This window comes from Pinus tabuliformis, chromosome X (assembly GCF_031772625.1).
Source record: "Pinus tabuliformis cultivar Carrire ecotype Pingquan chromosome X, CPIR1, whole genome shotgun sequence".
In the NCBI taxonomy this organism is placed as follows: Eukaryota; Viridiplantae; Streptophyta; class Pinopsida; order Pinales; family Pinaceae; genus Pinus; species Pinus tabuliformis.
In genome coordinates this window covers 613,148,928-613,173,492 of record NC_142308.1, presented here as the reverse complement: position 1 = coordinate 613,173,492, position 24,565 = coordinate 613,148,928, and positions in this window count along the sequence as shown.

Sequence of the window (24,565 nt, the reverse complement as noted above, 5' to 3'; positions counted from 1 at the left end):
ATCTTATCGACCCGTCGACCGTCGGATCTGGGCTTTCCCATCCGACGGCCCATATCCATATCGGGCGGGCCCCGATGACCGGACGTTACCTCCCGAAAAGTGTCAAAGGGTGACGTCAGGCCTCTGCCACACGTCGCTCCCAAATCTTATCGGGAGGCCGCCTGCCAATACCACCACCGTACCATAAGCGGTCCGATGGAACCGCTTACCACCCTTCATATACCGCCTGCCCACGTCGCCGCTACGTCACGCCCACGTCATGCCACTCAGCGCCGCGTCAGCGCCCGGCCCGCCACTGCTCCGACCTGTCCGCCACCTCACCAGTCCCCGTGGACCACTCACAGGCCGCCACGTCACCCTTCCGTACCCGACCCCACCCGATGACGTCATGCTGACGTCATCCAAAAAAAATGCCAATAACCCAAAAAGTCCATATTTTCGCCAAAATTCACGGTTTTTGTCACTTTTACCATAAGAACTGTTTTGCTCTCCTGCATGCATATTACGACCATTTCGCCGCCAACCTGGAAAATTCGACTTGAAGACCGTGGGCGCCTGTAAATCCGCCTGCATTGATCACCATTGGCAAAGTTTTACCAGGTATTTATCCGAGTTTCCCCTCCGCGCCTGGTTTGTGCATAATTCTCCAAAGCTAGCGTAAAAAGAGTAACAAACAGTGTAATTACCGGCAAATCCCTGGTGACCAGCGTTTATTTTCAATTGTTGGGTCGAAATTCACCTGCAGAGCCCACATTTAGCCAGGTTTCCACCAATTAACAGTTAGTTCGCGCATTTGTGAACTTAAAACCTTTGCTGCACTAAATTCACCGAGAAATCCACCTGTGATATCTCAAATGTCCGCTCAGTGAACCTCTTTCAGGGGCATTGTGACCTATTTTCACTATAATTCCCCTGTTTTCCTCTGCAAATCGCCCTGTTCTTGCAAATTCACTGCCCTTTGTTGCTGTGCCTACAAAAATAATCTCAAATTCATTTCAAAGTGCTAGTGGAACATGGACACCCCAGTTGCAGTGAATGTTGCACCTCTTAATGCCCCACATAGAGAGCTAGAGTGGAAACCCCTGGGTGATAAATATTATCAGATGACAGAAACATTCTCAATGAATTCCAAGTTTAACATTCATATGCTAAATGAGTTGAAGGCCCAGCACCTCAGTGGAACTGATATTCTAGGGATTTGGGACTCCAATTTGCCCATTTATAACCTCCCTCAAGTCAATGTCCTTCCGGATTTAATTCACAGATGCAGTGCCAACTATGACACATGTCAAAGAGCTGTCCTCAGTACCTCAGGCACAGTTTTGTTCCATATCACCCCTAAGGCTATAAATCAAATGCTGAACTTTCACTCTACAAAGCCATTGACTCCTCTCTCCATGATGGACTTACTAAAGAAAGGAGGCCAGCTGTCTAGTGCCCAAATCTTAAAGATAAATCAACTATTCATTGAATCAGGCTCTGAAACTCTGAGGACCCCTCCTATAGGAAATGTATATTTCAATGAGTTGGGTAGGTTGCTTGTGGATTTGATCAGTTATGTCCTGGGTTACAGATCAGTTGAGGATGCTGATGAAACCATTCTGGCAGTGATGTCCATCTTCTCCCCTGGAATGCCTCCTGCTGTGCACTATGATTATGCTGCATACATTGCTAATAAGATTCATGAACAATTGATGAATCTAGAGAGGGAAAAGGTGTTCAGATACACCTCATACATCTATCATTTGTTTCTATTTTATCAACCTGATGGCTTCCCTATTCCCCTCAAGAAGTTTGATGCCCAGGGAAACCCAAGGTCTGTGGTATTTTGGACCTCAGTCTTTCACCATACATCTTTTTCACCATACAGCTACTGTGAGTTCATAGACCTCTTCATCCATCCAGCTATGACCTTGTTATTGGGCACCCCTCCTCCAAGATTGACAGATGAGATGCAAAGGATACTCCAGCTCTCAAAGGCCTACAGCATTGGGGATTGGTACTTTTACCAACACCACACAGTAATCAGAAAATATGGTTGTGAGTTGGCCCCATATAGGCTGCCAAGATATGTCCCTATGAGACTCTTTGCCTTAGAATACTTCAGGCAGTTTGGAAATGTAGACCATGTCCATTTCCACAGCAAAAACAAGAAGGTGCAACTTAAAGTCAGGAACCAGCTAGGCCCATTTCTTTACAACAAAAGGGAAGAAGGATGGAAAGAAGTAGATAGCATCCTAGAGTGCCTCCAATTGAAAACCAGTTTCTTCTGGTCACCCTATGACCCTAACCATTTCATTAGCCTCAGAAGGGTCAAATACAAAATGGCTAGCTATGATCACATTAGATTGCCTCATATTGAGCAATATGCCAATATGTTAATTTGGAAAGAGGGCACCCTAGAAGAGGCAATTTCTAGAGAAGAAATACTACAAAGAGAGGCTAAGAATCTTGAGAAAGAAGCTGACTTGGAAACTTGTGGGCAGGTTTCCTCTTCTTGTCAAAAGCAACTCGGAGCAGCTGCTTCATCCTCTATAGCCCACCAGCAAGCAGTTAAAACTACTCATCAGGCAGCTAGCAAGGGTAAAGAAAAGGAGATGGAACAGGAACAACCACCCCCTACAGCAGAACAACAAAAAGAGCAGCCAAAACAGCAAGAACAAGTGGCTGAAGCTCCCATTTCTACAGAGCAACAGGCTCAACAAAGTGTGCCTCCCAGGCAGGAAACAATAGTGGAGACCTCAGTGCTCCAAACACCAGCAAATGAAGAAAGAGGCAAGAAGAGGAACAGAGAGCAAGAGACTCCCCTCACCGCATCCACAACTCAAGGGGAGAAAAGGCAGAGATTAAATCCCCTCTCTGAAGAAGAAATGCCTATTGGGCAATCCTTGGGCATGGGCCCTCCTAGCATGGAGGCATCTGCCAGTTCCTTTCAGCAGGAACAAGAAAGAACCCTTGGAGGAGAGGTCAGCTCCTCAAGTCAGCAAAGGAGAGCTGAATCAGGCATTAAGCAACAATTCATTGACATCAAGAAGAGAGATGAGCCAGTCAGGCTCCAGCTCTATAATCAATTGCTTAAGATGGCCCCTACAAACCAGCAAAGGCTTATGTCAGCATATGACATAACGGAAGGGAAAATGACCATGATTCATTTCATGCCCACCATGCTGTAGCCACAGTCAGCTGCAGATTATATAAGGACCAACCTTGAGGTCCTTGCAAAAGACATCCACCCTATGGACTAGATAGAGCTTCACAAGCAAACGGGTGAGATGGTCTATTCGACACTTGCAGACAAGACCTTCTTGGCACATAAGTTGGAAAACAGTTTGCACAATACAACTGCTCAACTTGAGTTGGAGAAAGCATCCTCTCAGGCCAAAGACAACAGGATCAGGTCTTTGGAAGACATCATTATAGAGCTTGGGCATGACCCAAAGGACCCCAAAGCTATAAAGGAGCTGCTAAAGATAAGAGATTCAAACATTGCATCTTTAAGAAAGATGGTGAAAATCCCAGCAACCATTCACCCTCAAACGGAAGAGGTTGCTCAACAGAGAAAAGACCAGGATGTAGTAGCCATGCTGCTAACACTACATAAGCAACTGGTGCAAACAGAAGGAAAGCTGGTAGAGACAGAGGCTGCATTACAGGAAGCACTAAAGTAGAAAGAGGGTGGCCAGACATCTCAGCCCCCTCAGCAAGTCATAAACCTTGAGGAGTCCCCTCAAACTATCATTCCTCCCACAGGGCAGACAGCTGAAACAACTCCATCAACGACAGCACCAGCAATGACATCAGAATAGGCTCAAAGTCTTGACATGCAAAAAATGATGAAAGAGATTCAGGTTCTAGAGGCACAGATGGCAGAGCTGAATGAAGCCAAGGAGAAATTGGCCACCCTCAATGAGAAATATGACAAATCAAAGCAAAGTGTAGCTGAAAAGGCAAGAGAGGTGAAAGCTCTTAAGGAGAAAATAAAAGAGCTAGAGAAAGAACTTACCCTTGAGAAAGTAGTGGCCGAGATCAAGAAAGTCCTATGGGCCAATATTGGCCAATCAATAACAGATCAATGGCAGTACATAGAGACCATTCATGAGCACATGGAGCTCATAAACAGAGCACACAAGGAAAGCCAAAGAGCAAGGGCATCTCTAGGCAATATGCCTGAGATAGCCAACAGAATGATAAATGTCCTTAATAATCGCACAGGCCCTCAGCTGGCAGAAATAGGGATCACTAATAGAACTGACACTATCCTGATGATAAAGAGGGTCCTGACTTTGAGAAATCTGGTGCAGACATTAGATAGAAGGTGCCAGGAGATGCAAACAGAAGTAAATAAGTTCACAGTTAAATTCACAACATTGCATAGCAGAGGCCTTCCCAGCTTACTGAACAGCGCAGGAAGGCTCCTATCACATGAAAATTATGCAAAAAGGGTAAATTCATTTGCCACTAATCAGATCACTGCAGGACCAAGTACTCCAGAGGAAGCAGGGCCTACATCTGGGCAGAGCCTTTATGAAAAAGTGGAGAATTTATTTTTTATTATGAATGAAATCAGGCATTGGTTCAAGGTGCCTCCAAATTTCTACAAATATACAGAGGCAGATGAAACCTTAGGTGCAATTTTGAGACATCAATTGCCTACACAGGAATGGTGGACCAGCACGATACAGCTATTGTTGTGAACCAACAGGTATCCATCAAGTTTTTGCATAAAAATATAAGTCATCATGTTCAGAAAGTTAATGCATCCAGTATGACGGTAAAGAGTGGACTGAGCCAACTCAGCAAACCAATTCGGCCACTAAAGCAACACTGACAGCTACATACAGTAGGGCCGAGAAAGCTACAGCACGACAAAGCCATTAAGACATACCATTCAGCATTAATGCAGAAACGCTCAACCGACTCAGTGGCCTCCAAAGGTCAAAAAGACTTCTAACAGAACTAAAGAGTATTTATTTTGTATTTAGAGCATCAATAACTTCCTTATCTGCTATTCTGAAAGTTGGTGAGCGTATTTATTAATCAAATGACTCAGCGGTGCTAATATTTTTGTAAAAACCGATTGTATATATTCCCCCTCGCATAAGCTTGCAGGGGTTGTTGATTTTCTCTTCGAAAGAGCCTATATTGAAAATTTCAGAGTCTAATACAAGGAGCTAATGGAATTTCCAGAGTTCTGTGTTGTTTGATGCGTTGTGATGTGTTTGCTAACTGCTCCAGGATTCCTGCATATTTCGTGGCACAATAAGTTTTTCTTTAACCTTCTTGTTATGTATGTCATTCTTTCATAATCCGTTCATGCTCTATGTTCCACAGTTTAATAGCACATAAAAAGAATAGTTTCAAGATTTATTCACTGAGTACCCTGAACTCAATCTATGCTGTTTTGAGTGTTTTTCTCTAGGTTATAGTTGTGAAAGTGCAATTCCTAATTGCTGCACCTTCAGACTAAGACTTTTCACAGAGACTATTATTCAGGAATTCAAATCCGCTCCTGGGTGATACGTTTATTTCTCATGTCATCAGTTTAGCGAAAATTTCTTAATTGCCTTTCACTGGCTGTTCATATTTCACCACCACAACCTTAAGTTTGTTCCATGACATATCCAAAGGCCCTGCAGTTTTTGAGCAATCTCACTCAATACCTCAAGCAACCCAGAATTACCGACTCCATTGCCCAATGGACTGAAAATATCTGAAGATCTCACCTTAGGCACTGAAAAACATCATTCAACCAAAATTTAACTCAAAATCCATGCCTCATAACTAGCCTAATATCCTCAAGAAGTAAAAACTAAAAGAGAGAGCCCTCTCTGATTGCAGGTTGGCTAGAACCTGTTTTCCAAAGCTTGGTTAGTGGTTACCCCGGCCGTATTCCCTCAGGAGTCAAAGGGAACAACCTGGGTGTTAACATAAATGGCGACTCCACTGGGGACCAGAATAAACTTTATAACCCCCTGTCTGATTCTTAATACTGTAGATAAAGCCTGAGTGACAGCCAGACAGCCTTAGAAACTGCCTCTGCTTTGCATTTGCAGTAGTACATAAAAGTTGCCTCAGTCAATCTTTATTCAGTCTTAAGTTCCATACAGATGTGCTATGCCTGATCATTCCTTGTCAAATATCACTATCTCCGAGAAAAATCTCCTAAAGGAAATCACAGAAACTGGCTCCTAAGAAGAAATCCCGATACACTAGGTCAAACCAAGACCCTGATCCATTACCTGAATTTCAGAATCCAAACTTGATTTCAAGAATCCTCAAGAGACACAAATCAGAAGGGACTCTTTCAGATTCAAGTTCTGAAACAGGTCTCCAAACTAACATTCCAACCCCTGTTAAGGCTTCTCTACATCCCCATACAACTGGTCCACAATCCACTAGTTCTTCATCCACTTCACAAGGCATTCTTCCAACTCCTCCATCAACTACACATACCCCTGTCATTGCCTTTCCTACACTCGTCCCATTCATCCTTGTTATCCCTATTGTTCCCCCAAACATGGCTAATAGATATGCTCCACTGCAGTTACCTGCAAACCAAGGTCCTATGCCCCAAGACTACCAAAGCAAGATTTCATATTTTGATGGTACTGGCTCTTATCCAGCCCTTCAACATACCAAGAAAATGCAGGACTACTTTGAAAATTATGAGATAGATGATGATGGGGTTAGGATGAAAATTTTTGTGTAGAGCCTAACAGGAGATGTAAGAACATGGTTTAGGTCACTTCCAGTAAACTCTATAGCTGACCCTGAAGCCCTATATCAAACATTTATCAATAGATGGGAGAAGAAAAAGGACCCACTTCATATTTTATCTGAATACAATACTATTAAAAGAGGTCCCCAAGAAACTGTCTTGGACTACTGTGCTCGGTTTAACAATGTCTACAACGCTATTCCCCAAAATCTTAGACCCCCACCTGATCTAGCCCTATACACCTTCCTTGATGGATTTGATTCAGATATGGCATACCAATTGAGAGAAAGAGCTCCCCAAACTCTAGCTGATATGCAGGACATAGCAGTAAGTGTAGAAGCCAACTTGATAGCTAGGAGAAATAGGACCAGAACTGAAAGAAAGACTACCTTAAAAGAAGAGCCCTCAGGCTTGGATCAGAAATTGGATGCAATAATCACGGGCATGCATAGGTTAGGTGACAGAGTAGAATCAGTTGAGAGGAAGTCATCATGGGAAGTACCACAGAATAATCCTATCAGGAATCCCAATTTTAGAAGAAATCAAAATCCTAATGTTGGTAGAGCAAGCCCTGAACCAGAAATTAGACCACCATTCCAGGAGAATTATGCTGAAACATCTACTTCTAATGAGCAGATAGATGATACCCACATCAATTTGATGGGCCTTGACAATAATCAACAAATCTTTCTGAGTCAAGAAGATCATGAAGATGAAGACATAAAGCAGTCCCAAACCAAGTCAGGTGAGTCATTTGACTTTAAACAAGGCTATGACACAGCTGTTTATGAAGTTCATAAGCAATAAAAGCTAAGGAGCATAACTATAAATGTGACACAGCCTGAGAAAACAAAGGACACTCCACTGCCTAAGAAAACCATTGTCACAGAGCCAATTGACAAAACTGATTCAGTTACAAATGAAGTAACAGTTGAAGAAATAACTGAGGCATCTCCCTCAAATCAACAACCAGTGGTTACATCACCCTTGCAGCCCAATCCAAGCAATACTTCTCAAAAGATTAGTAAAAAGGACAAGCCTCAAGATCAAAATGAGAATCAGGAAGAAAGCTCTAAGAATTCAATTGAAAGAGAAAGGGTTGTTAACCAGAACACCAAGACCCAATCTGAAAAACCTTTTGACTTAGAAGCTGAAATTGGAAAATTGAAGATAGCCATTCCTCTCTCAGAGTTAGCCAAACATAACATCTATAAACAACAAATCAAGAAATCCCTTCAACTTACTCATAACAAAGATGATGTCAATGTGTTGGATGACACCCCAGAACTACTTTTCGGTCCAGAGGTTGATGGAAAGACAACAGTTACTGGAATCTTACCTTTTTATGTCAGCTTGCATGTTCATGATAAGATATTACACAATGCAATGTTTGACTCAGGTGCCTCTCACAACCTGATGCCCAAATCAGTCATGGAAAGATTAAATCTAGATATTACAAGACCATATAAGGACCTTTTTTCATTTGACTCCAACCAAGTTAAGTGTTTAGGCCTCATAAAGGATCTATGTGTGTCACTTGTCCAATACCCAAATAAGACAATCTTGATGGATGTTGTAGTTGCTGATATCCCACCCCAAGTATGGAATGCTGTTATCAAGATCATGGGGGGCTAAACTCCAAGGTTCCCTGCAGTTAGACATGTCATATGCCACAATTTCTATCTTTGGACAACCCAAGAGGCTGTACAGAGAGTCACTCATGAAGTACATGGTGAGTAGTGAAGAAAAACCTCAAAATTTCCCTATTTATGCGGTCCATTCAGATATGGATTCTTTATCCTGTTCAACAATGATGTAAGTCCAATAGGTGATAACAAACCTATCATGCTTGAACAAGATCTACACATCAGCGACCAATCAAGTTTCCAAGAAATCAGGATTGATAAGCCAATTGATGAGGCAATTCCAAAGGACAAACCAGATAATAAACAGGAACTCCAACTTATAATTCCGAGTCATGATCAAGATGCGGAAAACCCCCTAAATCAAGAGATCCTATGGTTCCTTGAGTTTGATGGATCGGTCAACAAATTAGGGGCAGGAGCTGGGGTGTGGATTCATAACAAACAAAGTAGTCATGCAGAAGGTCGAGCCTATAGGCTTAATTTCAGATGTACTAATAATATGGCAGAATACGAGGCTCTTTTGCTAGGCCTCAAAATGGTAAAATCATTGCAGGCCACGAAAGTTTCAATCATGGGGGATTCAGACCTTATTATCCAACAAGTGAAAGGCAATTTTGTCACCAATGACAAAAGACTAAGATCATACAGGGCTGCTGCTATTGAAATACTCAAAGCTTTCACAGAATTTCAAATAACCAAAATACCTAGGACTCACAATCTTCATGCCCACTGTTTAGCTACATTTGCCAGTACATGCAAATTGCCTTTTGAACCCAATCACTCCTTTACAGCTGAGATAAAACACAAACCTTCTATCCCAAACAATGTTAAAGACTGGCAAGTATTTGAGGATGACACACAGATAAATAATTTCTTAACCTTGCAGCATGAATTTTCAGGCTTGAACATTGATGTTGATCCTGTGAAAGACACACACCCATTGAGTGAAAAGGACCAAACAGCAATATCACCCAAAATAGCAAATCAAATACTCTGTCCAACAAACTTTGACAAGGAAAAAATACAAGAACTTGAACAACTGCATTTGGATGAAGTAGCTGGTACAGAGGCTGAAATCATAGAGCTAAAGGATAACTTTCTACCCACAGGCCTGACTCCATTGGAGGACATTTTCGATTCAAATGACGTTCCTAGAAAACCAAAAATGCAACCCCTTAATGCTGCCATTGAAGAATGCAACATTGGAACTACTGAAAAACCAAAAATAATAAAATTGTCTGCATCTTTACCTCCTGACCAAAAGCCTAAATACATTGATCTCTTTAAGGAGTTCCAAGATGTATTTGCATGGAGTTATGAGGATTTAAAATCCTATGACACCTCTGTTATCCAACACACCATCCCTCTCAAGCCTAATCAAAAGTCGTTCAAGCAGAAATTGAGAAGGATCAATCCTATGCTTCTCCCTTCAATTGAGAAAGAGGTACAAAAAATGTTCAAAGCTGGTATCATAGCACCAATCAGGTTTTCAGACTGGATTTCAAACTTAGTACCCACGAGAAAGAAAACTGGGGAGATTAGGCTTTGTGTGGATCTAAGGAATCTGAACCAAGTATCCCTGAAGGACAATTATCCCTTACAAAAAATGGATCACATTCTCCAAAGAGTGGTCGGGGCTTCAAGAATCTCATTACTTGATGGGTTCTCAGGCTTTAATCAGATCCTAGTCCACCCTGATGATCAAGATAAAACGGCTTTCACAACGCCATGGGGAACTTTCAAATATGTTAAAATGCCCTTTGGATTGAAAAACGTAGGAGCTACATTTCAAAGAGAAATGGATATTGCTTTTGCCAAAGAGATCCACGAGTTCCTTGTTATTTATTTAGATGATCTCACACCTTTCTCAAAATCTAACCAAGAACACTTAAAACATTTGAGACAAATATTCATAACATGTAGGAAGTATGGTATTTCCTTAAATCCCAAAAAGTCTCTATTCGGTTTAGAAGAAGGTAAGCTATTGGGTCATATCATCTCAAAGGATGGCATTAGAATTGACCCAGACAGAATACAGGCCATCTTGCAAATGCCCCATCCAAGAAACATCAAAGAATTACAAGCCTTCTTGGGAAAGATCAACTTCTTAAGGAGGTTTATCCCAAACTTAGCAGAATTGATCAGATTACTAAACAACATGCTAAAGAAGGATTCAAAGGTAAAATGGACAGTAGAAGCAAATCAAGCTTTTGAAGGTATAAAATTGGCCCTTACCCAAACCCCAGTCTTAACAAATCCTCAATTTCACAGAGAATTTATCATTTTCTCTTTTGCCTCCCAGCATAACATTGCTGCTGTCTTATTATAGAAAGATGACCAAGGAAATGAAAAACCCATTGCTTTCTTTAGTAGAGCTCTTAGAGATGCACCTCTGAAATATCAGATCATGGAGAAGCAAGCTTATGCTTTGGTCAAAGCTATCAAAGACTTTAGGATCTACATCTTATACTCCCATGTTATAGCTTATGTACCAAGCCCCATTGTGAAAGACATACTCACTCAAGAAAACTTAGAGGGCAGACGAGGAAAATGGATTGCCAACATTTTAGAATTTGACATTGAAATAAAACCTACAAAACTGATAAAAGGGCAAGGTTTGGCCAAGTTAATGTCTGAAACAAACTTTCAAGCCTTGGAAATTAACCAACTGGACAATGAATCGGAGCTGGCGACTCCAAAGATCAATGTAGCCTTTGAACAATCCCTGTGGTATTCTGACATCTGTTATATATTACAAAACCTGTGTGCTCCCCCAGGATTGTCCAGAACCAAATCTAGGTTTCTAAAAATGAAAGCTGCAAGATTTTGCGTTATAAATGGTAATTTACTATGGAAAAATCATGAAGGTATACTGCTGAACTGTTTGAATATGGATGAAACTGACAATGTTATGAAAGAATTTCATGCAGGTGATTGTGGTGGACATTTGTACTGGAAGTCCACTGTGGATAAGATATTAAGGGCAGGTTACTATTGGCCTACTCTGTTCTCTGATGTTAAAAAATTTGCCACTACATGTCATAAATGTCAAGTGTTTGAGGGAAAAAGAAAGTTACTTCCACTTCCCTTAAAGCCTGTTGCAACAGAAAGACCCTTTCAGCAATGGGGCTTGGACTTCATTGGGGAAATTCATCCTTCATCCTCAGGCCAACATAGATGGATTCTAACAGCCACAGATTACTTTACTAAATGGATTGAGGCTGTTCCATGTAGACAAGCAAATGATTCAACTATCATTCAGTTCCTCGAGAACAATATCCTTTCTAGATTTGGTTGTCCGGATAAGATTATAACAGACAATGCTGCTGCTTTTAGATCCAAGAAAATGGTGAACTTTTGCCACAAATTCCATATCACTTTGGGTCACTCCACAGCATACTACCCCCAAGGCAAAGGTTTGGCTGAATCATCAAACAAAAGTCTCATCAACATCATTAAGAAAGTATTGGAAGAGAATAAGAAAAATTGGCATAAGAAGCTTGTAAATGCTTTATGGGCAGATAGGCTAACAACCAAGAGATCCATTGGGGTCAGCCCATATGAATTGGTTTATGGAATGGAAGCCAAATTCCCTTCATCCTTAGGGATCCCTGTCATGAAACTGCTTCAAGAGAGCCAAGCTGAACCAAATGACATGCAAAGAAGAGTAAACCAAATTATATGCTTGCAGCAAACCAGAGATCATGTGTTTAACAGAGTTCAAGTCCTACAAGAGAAGCTGAAGAAAGCCTTTGATAGAAGAACCAAGGCTGAAGATTTCTTTATTGGTGACAAAGTGCTTAAATGGGATTCAAGAAGAGAAGACAAGGGTAAGCATGGCAAGTTTGACTCCCTTTGGAGAGGACCCTTTGTAATTCAAGCAGTACAAGGAAATAACACTTATTTCTTGGAAAATCTGGATGGCACTGAAGCTGAAGAGGGCCCTGTGAATGGCCGGATGTTAAAGCACTACTTTGATTACTTTCCATATATATAGCATGGCTTCTTCCCTGTACATAATCAGTTGTATATACTATTTTCTTTCAGCATGTAAATAGCTCAGTTTAAGAAGTATTGTATATAAGCAGGAAAAGGCCTTTATTTCAGCAAGTTCCACAATGGTGGCAGATTCCAGTTTTGAAGTCCAAAGAGGAAGTTTTCAAGTTTTGAGAAGAAGTCACAAGTCAAGGCAGTCTGACCTGCTGTTCTTGGTCTTTCAAGAAGAAAAACCATCCCCAAGTGGAGCCATTGTAAGCTACCTATACCAATAGGTTTCATTTTTCATGATTGGCAGGGGAAGTTCCAATATGATCTACTTTGATGATGCAAAGATATCATATTCTTGTGGAAGACACATATCTATAGTTGGTTGATGTTGTCCTACTTCTGAATGGGTGATCCAACAGTCTAAGCTGGGTCATCCCATGTTTCAATTTTTTTGTTGTAGATTAGAGAAAGAAATCTGTCCAAACAGTTCAATCCTGGCAGATAAAGTAGTTAGGTAGAGAATGAAGGTTCCCAACTGTTTAATCTGGGGCCTTGGAAGCAATAAGGTTAGCCTTAGATAGAAAATCAAAAGGAAAAGCCAAAGGAAAAGAAAAGGCACATAAGGGTTTGCAAGTCTAAGTGCACCCTCCTTGGAGTAACAAAAAATGCTAGGAAATAGAGTGAGTAGGTAGATGGGGTTGCAGAAGCATGATTTATTTCATATCCCTGGCCCAAGCAGAGGAAATACATGGTGCCAGTGCAGATCTCTTATTCAGCAGTTTTACAGCAAAACAATGAAGCATGTCTAACTTCCTGATTATCCCCCATCGCATTCCTTGCTGACATCCCAATACCACCTTTGTTCATGAAAGAAAGTCAAAGTCTTTTGTTGATTCTTGTTTCATTAAGAGCCACATTTCTTGTGTAAAAATTCTTTTCATTTTGATCTACTTCCTAACTAAGTTTGTTTCCTAAGAACTTAGTATCTATCACTTCCCATTCCTATTCCCCTCCAAAACTAACTACTAACTCTATCTACACTTATTTCCCTATGTTTCCCTTTCCCTATTACTATAACACCATGGTGTATAAAACCCCAAAAATGTATATTCCCTTCCCTTTGGCATTATGGCCCTATGCTCAAATATTGGAAAATCATGCAGAATTCAAGTCTGGATCAAGAGGCTTTGTGCAAAATCAGGGATTAAACTAACCCCACGTTGGTTTAATAACCTAAGCCCTACCCCTTTTCCCAGTACAACCCTTTGAAATCATTTACCCACTTTGCTTACAAAAAGCCTTGTAAAAAACCCACTATTACCCCTAACCCGCACTATTTTCAATAAACACTAAATAAACCCAATTTTCCGCTTTGTCCAAAGTTTATTTGCAATGCGTATTTGAATACAAAAATACATTGAAAAACCCATATTTCCGTTGGTTTCCAAAGTCCCCGCTGGGCGCGCACTTCAAGAATAAACAATAGAATATTCCCCGCCCCGCTGCCATATCGTACTTCCATCTTATCGACCCGTCGACCGTCGGATCTCGGCTTTCCCATCCGACGGCCCATATCCATATCGGGCAGGCCCCGATGACCAGACGTTACCTCCCGAAAAGTGTCAAAGGGTGACGTCAGGCCTCTGCCACGCGTCGCTCCCAAATCTTATTGGGAGGCCGCCTGCCAATACCACCACCGTACCATAAGCGGTTCGATGGAACCGCTTACCACCCTTCATATACCGCCTACCCACGTTGCCGCTGCGTCACGCCCACGTCATGCCACTCAGCGCCCGGCCCGCCACTGCTCCGACCTATCCGCCACCTCACCAGTCCCCGTGGACCACTCACAGGCCGCCACGTCACCCTTCCATACCCGACCCCACCCGATGATGTCATGCTGACGTCATCCAAAAAAAAGCGCCAATAACCCAAAAAGTCCATATCTTCGCCAAAATTCACGGTTTTTGTCACTTTTACCATAAGAACTGTTTTGCTCTCCTGCATGCATATTACGACCATTTCGCCGCCAACCTGCAAAATTCGACTTGAAGACCGTGGGCGCCTGCAAATCCGCCTGCATTGATCACCATTGCCAAAGTTTTACCAGGTATTTATCCGAGTTTCCCCTCCGCGCCTGGTTTGTGCATAATTCTCCAAAGCTAGCGTAAAAAGAGTAACAAACAGTGTAATTACCGGCAAATCCCTGGTGACCAGCGTTTATTTTCAATTGTTGGGTCGAAATTCACCTGCAGAGCCCACATTTAGCCAGGTTTCCACCAATTAACAGTTAGTTCGCGCATTCGTGAACTTAAAACCTTTGCTGCACTAAATTCACCGGGAAAGCCACCTGTGATATCTCAAATGTCCGCTCAGTGAACCTCTTTCAGGGGCATTGTGACCTGTTTTCACTATAATTCCCCTGTTTTCCTCTGCAAATTGCCCTATTCTTGCAAATTCACTGCCCTCTGTTGCTGTGCCTACAAAAACAATCTCAAATTCATTTCAAAGTGCTAGTGGAACATGGACACCCCAGTTGCACTGAATGTTGCGCCTCTTAATGCCCCACATAGAGAGCTAGAGTGGAAACCCCTGGGTGATAAAGATTATCAGATGACAGAAACATTCTCAATGAATTCCAAGTTTAACATTCATATGCTAAATGAGTTGAAGGCCCAACACCTCAGTGGAACTGATATTCTAGGGATTTGGGACTCCAATTTGCCCATTTATAACCTCCCTCAAGTCAATGTCCTTCCGGATTTAATTCACAGATGCAGTGCCAACTATGACCCATGTCAAAGAGCTGTCCTCAGTACCTCAGGCGCAGTTTTGTTCCATATCACCCCTGAGGCTATAAATCAAATGCTGAACTTTCACTCTACAAAGCCATTGACTCCTCTCTCCATGATGGACTTACTAAAGAAAGGAGGCAAGCTGTCTAGTGCCCAAATCTTAAAGATAAATCAGCTATTCATTGAATCAGGCTCTGAAACTCTGAGGACCCCTCCTATAGGAAATGTATATTTCAATGAGTTGGGCAGGTTGCTTGTGGATTTGATCAGTTATGTCCTGGGTTACAGATCAGTTGAGGATGCTGATGAAACCATTCTGGCACTGATGTCCATCTTCTCCCCTGGAATGCCTCCTGCTGTGCACTATGATTATGCTGCATACATTGCTAATAAGATTCATGAACAATTGATGAATCTAGAAAGGGAAAAGGTGTTCAGATACACCTCATACATCTATCATTTGTTCCTATTTTATCAACCTGATGGCTTCCCTATTCCCCTCAAGATGTTTGATGCCCAGGGAAACCCAAGGTTTGTGGTATTTTGGACCTCAGTCTTTCACCATACATCTTTTTCACCATACAGCTACTGTGAGTTCATAGACCTCTTCATCCATCCAGCTATGACCTTGTTATTGGGCACCCCTCCTCCAAGATTGACAGATGAGATGCAAAGGATACTCCAGCTCTCAAAGGCCTACAACATTGGGGATTGGTACTTTTACCAACACCACACAGTAATCAGAATATATGGCTGTGAGTTGGCCCCATATAGGCTGCCAAGATATGTCCCTATGAGACTCTTTGCCTTAGAATACTTCAGGCAGTTTGGAAATGCAGACCATGTCCATTTCCACAGCAAAAACAAGAAGGTGCAACTTAAAGTCAGGAACCAGCTAGGCCCATTTCTTTACAACAAAAGGGAAGAAGGATGGAAAGAAGCAGATAGCATCCTAGAGTGCCTCCAATTGAAAACCAGTTTCTTCTGGTCACCCTATGACCCCAACCATTTCATTAGCCTCAGAAGGGTCAAATATAAAATGGCTAGCTATGATCACATTAGATTGCCTCATATTGAGCAATATGCCAATATGTTAAGTTGGAAAGAGGGCACTCTAGAAGAGGCAATTACTAGAGAGGAAATACTACAAAGAGAGGCTAAGAATCTTGAGAAAGAAGCTGACTTGGAAACTTGTGGGCAGGTTTCCTCTTCTTGTCAAAAGAAACTCGGAGCAGCTGCTTCATCCTCTACAGCCCACCAGCAAGCAGTTAAAACTACTCATCAGGCAGCTAGCAAGGGTAAAGAAAAGGAGATGGAACAGGAACAGCCACCCCCTACAGCAGAACGTAAAAAAGAGCAGCCAAAACAGCAAGAACAAGTGGCTGAAGCTCCCATTTCTATAGAGCAACAGGCTCAACAAAGTGTGCCTCCCAGGCAGGAAACAATGGTGGAGACCTCAGTGCTCCAAACACCAGCAAATGAAGAAAGAGGCAAGAAGAGGAACAGAGAGCAAGAGACTCCCCTCACCGCATCCACAACTCAAGGGGAAAAAAGGCAAAGATTAAATCCCCTCTCTGAAGAAGAAATGCCTATTGGGCAATCCTTGAGCATGGGCCCCCCTAGCATGGAGGCATCTGCCAGTTCCTTTCAGCAGGAACAAGAAAGAACCCTTGGAGGAGAGGTCAGCTCCTCAAGTCAGCAAAGGAGAGCTGAATCAGGCATTAAGCAACAATTCATTGACATCAAGAAGAGAAATGAGCCAGTCAGGCTCCAACTCTATAATCAATTGCTTAAGATGGCCCCTACAAACCAGCAAAGGCTTATGTTAGCATATGACATAACGGAAGGGAAAATCACCATGAGTCATTTCATGCCCACCATGCTGCAGCCACAGTCAGCTGCAGATTATATAAGGACCAGCCTTGAGTTCCTTGCAAAAGACATCCACCCTATGGACCAGATAGAGCTCCACAAGCAAACGGGTGAGATGGTCTATTCGACACTTGCAGACAAGACCTTCTTGGCACATAAGTTGGAAAACAGTCTGCACAATACAACTGCTCAACTTGAGTTGGAGAAAGCATCCTCTCAGGCCAAAGACAACAGGATCAGGTCTTTGGAAGACATCATTATAGAGCTTGGGCATGACCCAAAGGACCCCAAAGCTATAAAGGAGCTGCTAAAGATAAGAGATTCAGACATTGCAGCTTTAAGAAAGATGGTGAAAATCCCAACAACCATTCACCCTCAAACGGAAGAGGTTGCTCAACAGAGAAAAGACCAGGATGTAGTAGCCATGCTGCTAACACTACATAAGCAACTGGTGCAAACAGAAGGAAAGCTGGTAGAGACAGAGGTTGCATTACAGGAAGCACTAAAGCAGAAAGAGGGTGGCCAGACATCTCAGCCCCCTCAGAAAGTCATAAACCTTGAGGAGTCCCCTCAAACTATCATTCCTCCCACAGGGCAGACAGCTGAAACAGCTCCATCAACGACAGCACCAACAACGACATCAGAACAGGCTCAAAGTCTTGACATGCAGAAAATGATGAAAGAGTTTCAGGTTCTAGAGGCACAGATGGCAGAGCTGAATGAAGCCAAGGAGAAATTGGCCACCCTCAATGAGAAATATGACAAATCAAAGCAAAGTGTAGCTGAAAAGGCAAGAGAGGTGAAAGCTCTTAAGGAGAAAATAAAAGAGCTAGAGAAAGAACTTACCCTTGAGAAAGTAGTGGCCGAGATCAAGAAAGTCCTATGGGCCAATATTGGCCAATCAATAACAGATCAATGGCAGTACATAGAGACCATTCATGAGCACATGGAGCTCATAAATAGAGCACACAAGGAAAGCCAAAGAGCAAGGGCATCTCTAGGCAATATGCCTGAGATAGCCAACAGAATGATAAATGTCCTTAATAATCGCACAGGCCCTCAGCTGGCAGCAATAGGGATCAATAATAGAACTGACACTATCCTGATGATAAAGAGGGTCCTGACTTTGAGAAATCTGGTGCAGACATTGGATAGAAGGTGCCAGGAGATGCAAATAGAAGTAAATAAGTTCACAGTTAAATTCACAGCATTGCATAGCAGAGGCCTTCCCAGCTTACTGAACAGCGCAAGAAGGCTCCTATCACATGAAAATTATGCAAAAAGGGTAAATGCATTTGCCACTAATCAGATCACTGCAGGATCAAGTACTCCAGAGGAAGCAGGGCCTGCATCTGGGCAGAGCCTTTATGAAAAAGTGGAGAATTTATTTTTTATTATGAATGAAATCAGGCATTGGTTCGAGGTGCCTCCAAATTTCTACAAATATACAGAGGTAGATGAAACCTTAGGTGCAATTTTGAGACATCAATTGCCTACACAGGAATGGTGGACCAACACGATACAGCTATTGTTGTGAACCAACAGGTATCCATCAAGTTTTTGCATAAAAATATAAGTCATCATGTTCAGAAAGTTAATGCATCCAGTATGACGGTAAAGAGTGGACTGAGCCAACTCAGCAAACCAATTCGGCCACTAAAGCAACACTGACAGCTACATACAGCAGGGCCGAGAAAGCTACAGCACGACAAAGCCATTAAGACATGTCATTCAGCATTAATGCAGAAACGCTCAACCGACTCAGTGGCCTCCAAAGGTCAAAAAGACTTCTAACAGAACTAAAGAGTATTTATTTTGTATTTAGAGCATCAATAACTTCCTTATCTGCTATTCTGAAAGTTGGTGAGCGTATTTATTAATCAAATGACTCAGCGGTGCTGATATTTTTGTAAAAACCGATTGTATGTATTCCCCCTCACATAAGCTTGCAGGGGTTGTTGATTTTCTCTTTGAAAGAGCCTATATTGAAAATTTCAGAGTCTAATACAAGGAGCTAATGGAATTTCCAGAGTTCTGTGTTGTTTGATGCGTTGTGATGTGTTTGCTAACTGCTCCAGGATTCCTGCATATTTCGTGGCACAATAAGTTTTTCTTTAACCTTCTTGTTATGTATGTCATTCTTTCATAATCCGTTCATGCTCTATGTTCCACAGTTTAATAGCACAGAAAACGAATAGTTTCAGGATTTATTCACTGAGTACCCTGAACTCAATCTATGCTGTTTTGAGTGTTTTTCTCTAGGTTATAGCTGTAAAAGTGCAATTCTTAATTGTTGCACCTTCAGACTAAGACTTTTCACAGAGACTATTATTCAGGAATTCAAATCCGCTCCTGGGTGATACGTTTATTTCTCATGTCATCAGTTTAGCAAAAAATTCTTAATTGCCTTTCACTGGCTGTTCATATTTCACCACCACAACCTTAAGTTTGTTCCATGACATATCCAAAGGCCCTGCAGTTTTTGAGCAATCTCACTCAATACCTCAAGCAACCCAAAATTACCGACTCCATTGCCCAATGGACTGAAAATATCTGAAGATCTCACCTTAGGCACTAAAAAACATCATTCAACCAAAATTTAACTCAAAATCCATGCCTCATAACTAGCCTAATATCCTCAAGAAGTAAAAACTAAAAGAGAGAGCCCTCTTTGATTGCAGGTTGGCTAGAACCTATTTTCCAAAGCTTGGTTAGTGGTTACCCTGGCCGTATTCCCTCAGGAGTCAAAGGGAACAACCTGGGTGTTAACAGGCGCACTAGTGAAATTAAGGTTTATATAATTTTTTGGGTGGATTAACCAAGGAATTTGTTTGGTGTAATGGTTAAAATTGAATTTGGTTGAGGAGGGGTTGGGTGGTCAATCCCCGCCCCTCTCATTTTAACATATTGCAGTTTCATTAACTAAAATGGGGGTGGGTCTACTGGTCTAGTGGCCCATACCCCATAACTCGCCCCACATTAATTTTTGGCACTGTTAGTTTATTGGCAGCATCGCATGTTTGATTTGACATGGGGTTTTGGTTACGGAGGTCTAGTACATGGATTAATCAAGGGTTTATTGGTTGGGCCACCTGTGGTGTGGGTCGGCTACATGGCATGGCGGGTTCAATCCCTACCAACCCATTAATATATGGCATGTGATATTTGTCATGGGGCATGGGCTGGGTCCATCGGAGGTGGCCCGTCCACAACTCTTCAATGATAATGATATATGCGGTGGAGATTGGAGGGTTCGGCGGGGTGATGGCTGTTAGCCCTAATTTTAGTATATTTTTTGTTTATGGTCATGGGAGGGCTGGTGGGGGTCATCGCCCATCGACCCATTAATAAAAAAAATTTATATGGTTTTGGGGGTGGTGGGGGTGGTGGCCCACCACTACATTCATATTTTAATTTTTTTTTATTTAAAATGGGGGAGATTTTCAAATCTTTAGAAAATAAGGGATATTAGGCAAATTGACGAGGCCACAAATTCGACTACTTTCAGGAGCTAGGTTTCATGCCCCAGGTCGATCAAATTGTAGGATACTTAAACCTAGCCCACAGCCCAACTTTGACCAGAAATTTGACTGGCTCATTCTCCCTCATACGAGCTCGGATTGACGAACCGTTCACACCGCCGTGATCAGGATGATGAGATATACACTCTAGTCCTAGTTTGAAAGCATTCTAATCACTTTTATTTTTAAGCTTTCACAAGCCCTCTTTGTCGTCTGTGTGTCTCTGGAGCCACCTGGATCAGTTATGTTGGTGAAGTGAATCTATCTTCGTTATTTTTTTCACTATTTTTCATATGTTATTCATTAATTCTAGATTATTATAAGAAGTAAACAAGCAAAATTTGCTGCAAAATACACTCTGCTTCTGGCTTAGTAATAATCTTAATGTTTTTTACTTGATGATTAGTATTAGAATTCTTAACTTCTCTGGTGTAATCTGAATCCCTCATCTTTTCTTTTAAATCACATATCAACCTTAAGAATCCAACAAAGGTTCCTACCCTACCTTGTAAGGTGGCCTATAAAACCTGTCTTCGATTGAAACCAACCTTTGATTCCATTTCCCAATGGCGTATTTTGTCAGTTTCAACCTAACCCAATTCTAAAAATCCAAACCTGGACTTAATAGCAAGCCTAATATTATTTTGAAGAACATAGCTAAATCAGATAGAGATATCCCTCTCTAGAATTGGAAGGGCTAGATTCCCAATTTCCAAAGTGGTTTTGTGGTTGCCTCTACAATTATTTCATAGGCTTATTAGATTACAGAGTGATAACACTACGGATTGACCAGCCTCAGCTTCCATTACTCATGCTAGACTTTTCTCTACAAATGCTTGAGCAATTTCTTCAAAACTTCTCTCAAACATACACTTGACTCACTCTTGATTTCAAATTCTCAAACTGAATTCTACAGATAGCAAAGTGTAAAATGTGGAGTAGGACATAGATTTTATAGCAATTTTGAATTTTGACCCTCATGATTAGCTTAGATATTGTTCATTTAATGCAAATATGGTGCTACATTCGACCAACTATGCTTCATAAATGCATTTCTCCAACGCCTTTTGACGACAACCACCTTTTAGCGGCAACTTTTCCTTCCAACAGTTATATTGTTCCAGTTATCGTCAACAATTGCATAGTAATATTCCCTATGTCACAGTTATTTTAGAATTCGACATAATTCTGAGTATCTTGCATTAATCCTCCTTTGGTGTGGTTCTTTATGAGTTTAAGATACTTTTGAATCATACTTCTGAATATGGTGCGGTAATTCTCCTCTGGCGCCTTTAATCTCAACTGTAGTGATTATGTATCGTGCACTAGTCTTATTTCGTGGTGGGTTAATATGTCGAACAAAGTTAATAGCCCATTTTTCAAATGCTTGCAATGTCACCTGTGGATTTAATGGAATTTTGTCTCTTCTAGATTACCTTCCTACTCTTTGGCATATATCACGCACACGACAAAATAATTTTGCATCCTTATGTATTGTGGGCCACCATAACCTAGATCTCAAGATTTAATGTGTAGTGGCCATTCATACATAATTTCCACCTACATCTCCTCCATGAGCTTCTTCTAGAATAAATTGTCTTTCATGTTCTGGGATGTATCTTCACAGTATTTCATCTAGTCCCATTTTGTACAAGTGCCCTGCAATTAATGTGAAATCAATTGCTTTTACCACCAACTCCTTCTGCTGTGTAGTGTACTCCACGGGTGCCATTCCTCTGGCAAGAAACTGAGTAATATCCATGACCCTAATTATGAACAACTCTATGTTGTGCAAGTTATCTTCGATTTTGGTGGGTTAGTCTCCTATCTCCACTCTTGACAAATGATCAGGCCCAACATGCAATCTTTCTGGCTTGACTATAACCTCAAAATCATACTCCTAGAATAAAAAAAACCATCAACAGATTTTTTCTCCTAAAACATGCTTATTCACCAAATGCTTCAGTGCCTAGTGATTAGTGAACATCTTTAAATGTGCTCCCAAAAAGTAGTGCCTGAACTTTTGTAATGCATAAACCATATCTGACCCTTCTTTTTTTGTTGTAGTATAGTTCTTTTCCACCTTGGACAATTTTCTTCTTGAAAAAGCTATGAGGTGATCAACTTTTCCTGCTCCTAGTTGTGCCATCACTATACCCAGTGTTATGTAAGATGCATTGACATGTACATGAGATTCCTTATTCCAGTCTAGAAAAACTAAGATCAACGTAGTTACCATCTTCTCCTTCAGTATAGCCACACTCTTCTAACATTCTTCAACCCATTTAAAAGTGACAACTTTCTTCAATAACTTCTCCATTGAAACAATTATCCACGCATAGCCCTTTATAAAATTTCCATCATAGCTAGTGTTTCTGAGTGGCGTGCACAGTTGTCTCACTATTTTTGGTGCTGGGAATTTCATAATGACTGCTATCTTCGTGGTATCCACCAACAAACCCTATTTGCACACAATAGGCCCTAATAGTATGCCAAAAGGCACACAAAATATACATTTATTTAAGTTTAGTTAAATCTGACGCTGCCTACATGTATCTAGCATCACCCATAGGGTCACAATATGCTTCCTTAATAGCCCAAAGATTGTCCAATCATCAAAACAAAGTTCCAAGAATTTCTATATGTACTCCTTAAATGTTGCGACTACAAATCTGGAAAGTATGGCAGGAATATTCTTCAAGCCAAAAGGCATCACTCTATACTAAAATGGACCACATTATATTGTAAAAGTTGTCTTATGTCTATCTTCCGGCCCAATTCTGATATGATGGTAACCCAAAAATCCATGTTTTAAAGAATAGGCCTCGTTACTTGCTACATTGTCCAATACTTTGCCTATAAATGGTGTAGGGAAGGGATCATGCACGCATGCATCATTTAGTTTTGTCAAGTCAAGACAAATTCAAATCTCTCCTTTAGTATTCTTTTCCTAAACTATCATGGGACTTACCCATTCAAACTCTTTGATAGACTCGATGATCCCTCCCATTAGCATTTGGTCTAATTCTTCCTTCACCATTTCCTTGTATTTCAAATTCAACCTATAGGGTCCTTGCTTCACAAGCTCTGCATCAAGTTTCAGAGGAATCCTCTTAATTCCTAGGTACACTAATATGCTCTTAACTTATGAAAACTTTTTAAGGAATAGCTCCTGTTATTCATGTGTAGGTCTCTGATTTTACTAACCATATCTACATCCCAATAGTCTCCAATCATTGCAAACTTCGAGTCTTCTTCTGTCCCAATATTTAATTTATGTGTTTTTACTGGCTGTATTATATCTAGTATTTTTTTTTAGTCCAACAACTACAAGACGTCCTTCCGATTCTGGTATATCAGTATTGTGCGAATCTTCATCTTCTTCGATGGCGATATTATAACATTCCAATGCATCTTATAACTACACAACCCAATCATGTTGAAATATGGCAATAAGAATATTCCAATTTAATTTGTCCTTAACTTAAATTGTCAATTAAAATCAAATTTAGTCTTAACAGCTACTTGGAAATAATTAATTAATTTATTTTAAATTAATTAGTTGGAGAAATTCAAGTTAGAAGTCCTTCTGAAGTCATGCAAGAGTTATCCCTTAAATTAAGGAGATAAGATTGAGTTATATTTGAGTTGTAATTAGTTAACTCAGTTTACTGAGTTAAGTCCAGTTCAATTAGTTCCAAATTGTTTGAGGAACTAATAGTGAGTTGACAGTCAGTTGATGCATTATTGCACTCAACTAGTGCTACTCCAATTAAGTGAAGATTCCCTCAGCAAAAACTCATGCATGTCTATTCTGAGAAAGACCCAGTTGAGATTAATGTTCAAGGATAGTGTATTATCAGTTGCATGTGTTTTCTCATGAAGAAAACTCATGCATGTAGTCAAGGATCCATCCTTGAGGATTACGTAGTTTTGAAGGCTTATTTTTTCCACTTGGTAATAGGCTAATCATCCACAAGGAACAACGCAAGGAAATAGGAGCTTAGAGGGCAAAAAAGAAGGCTA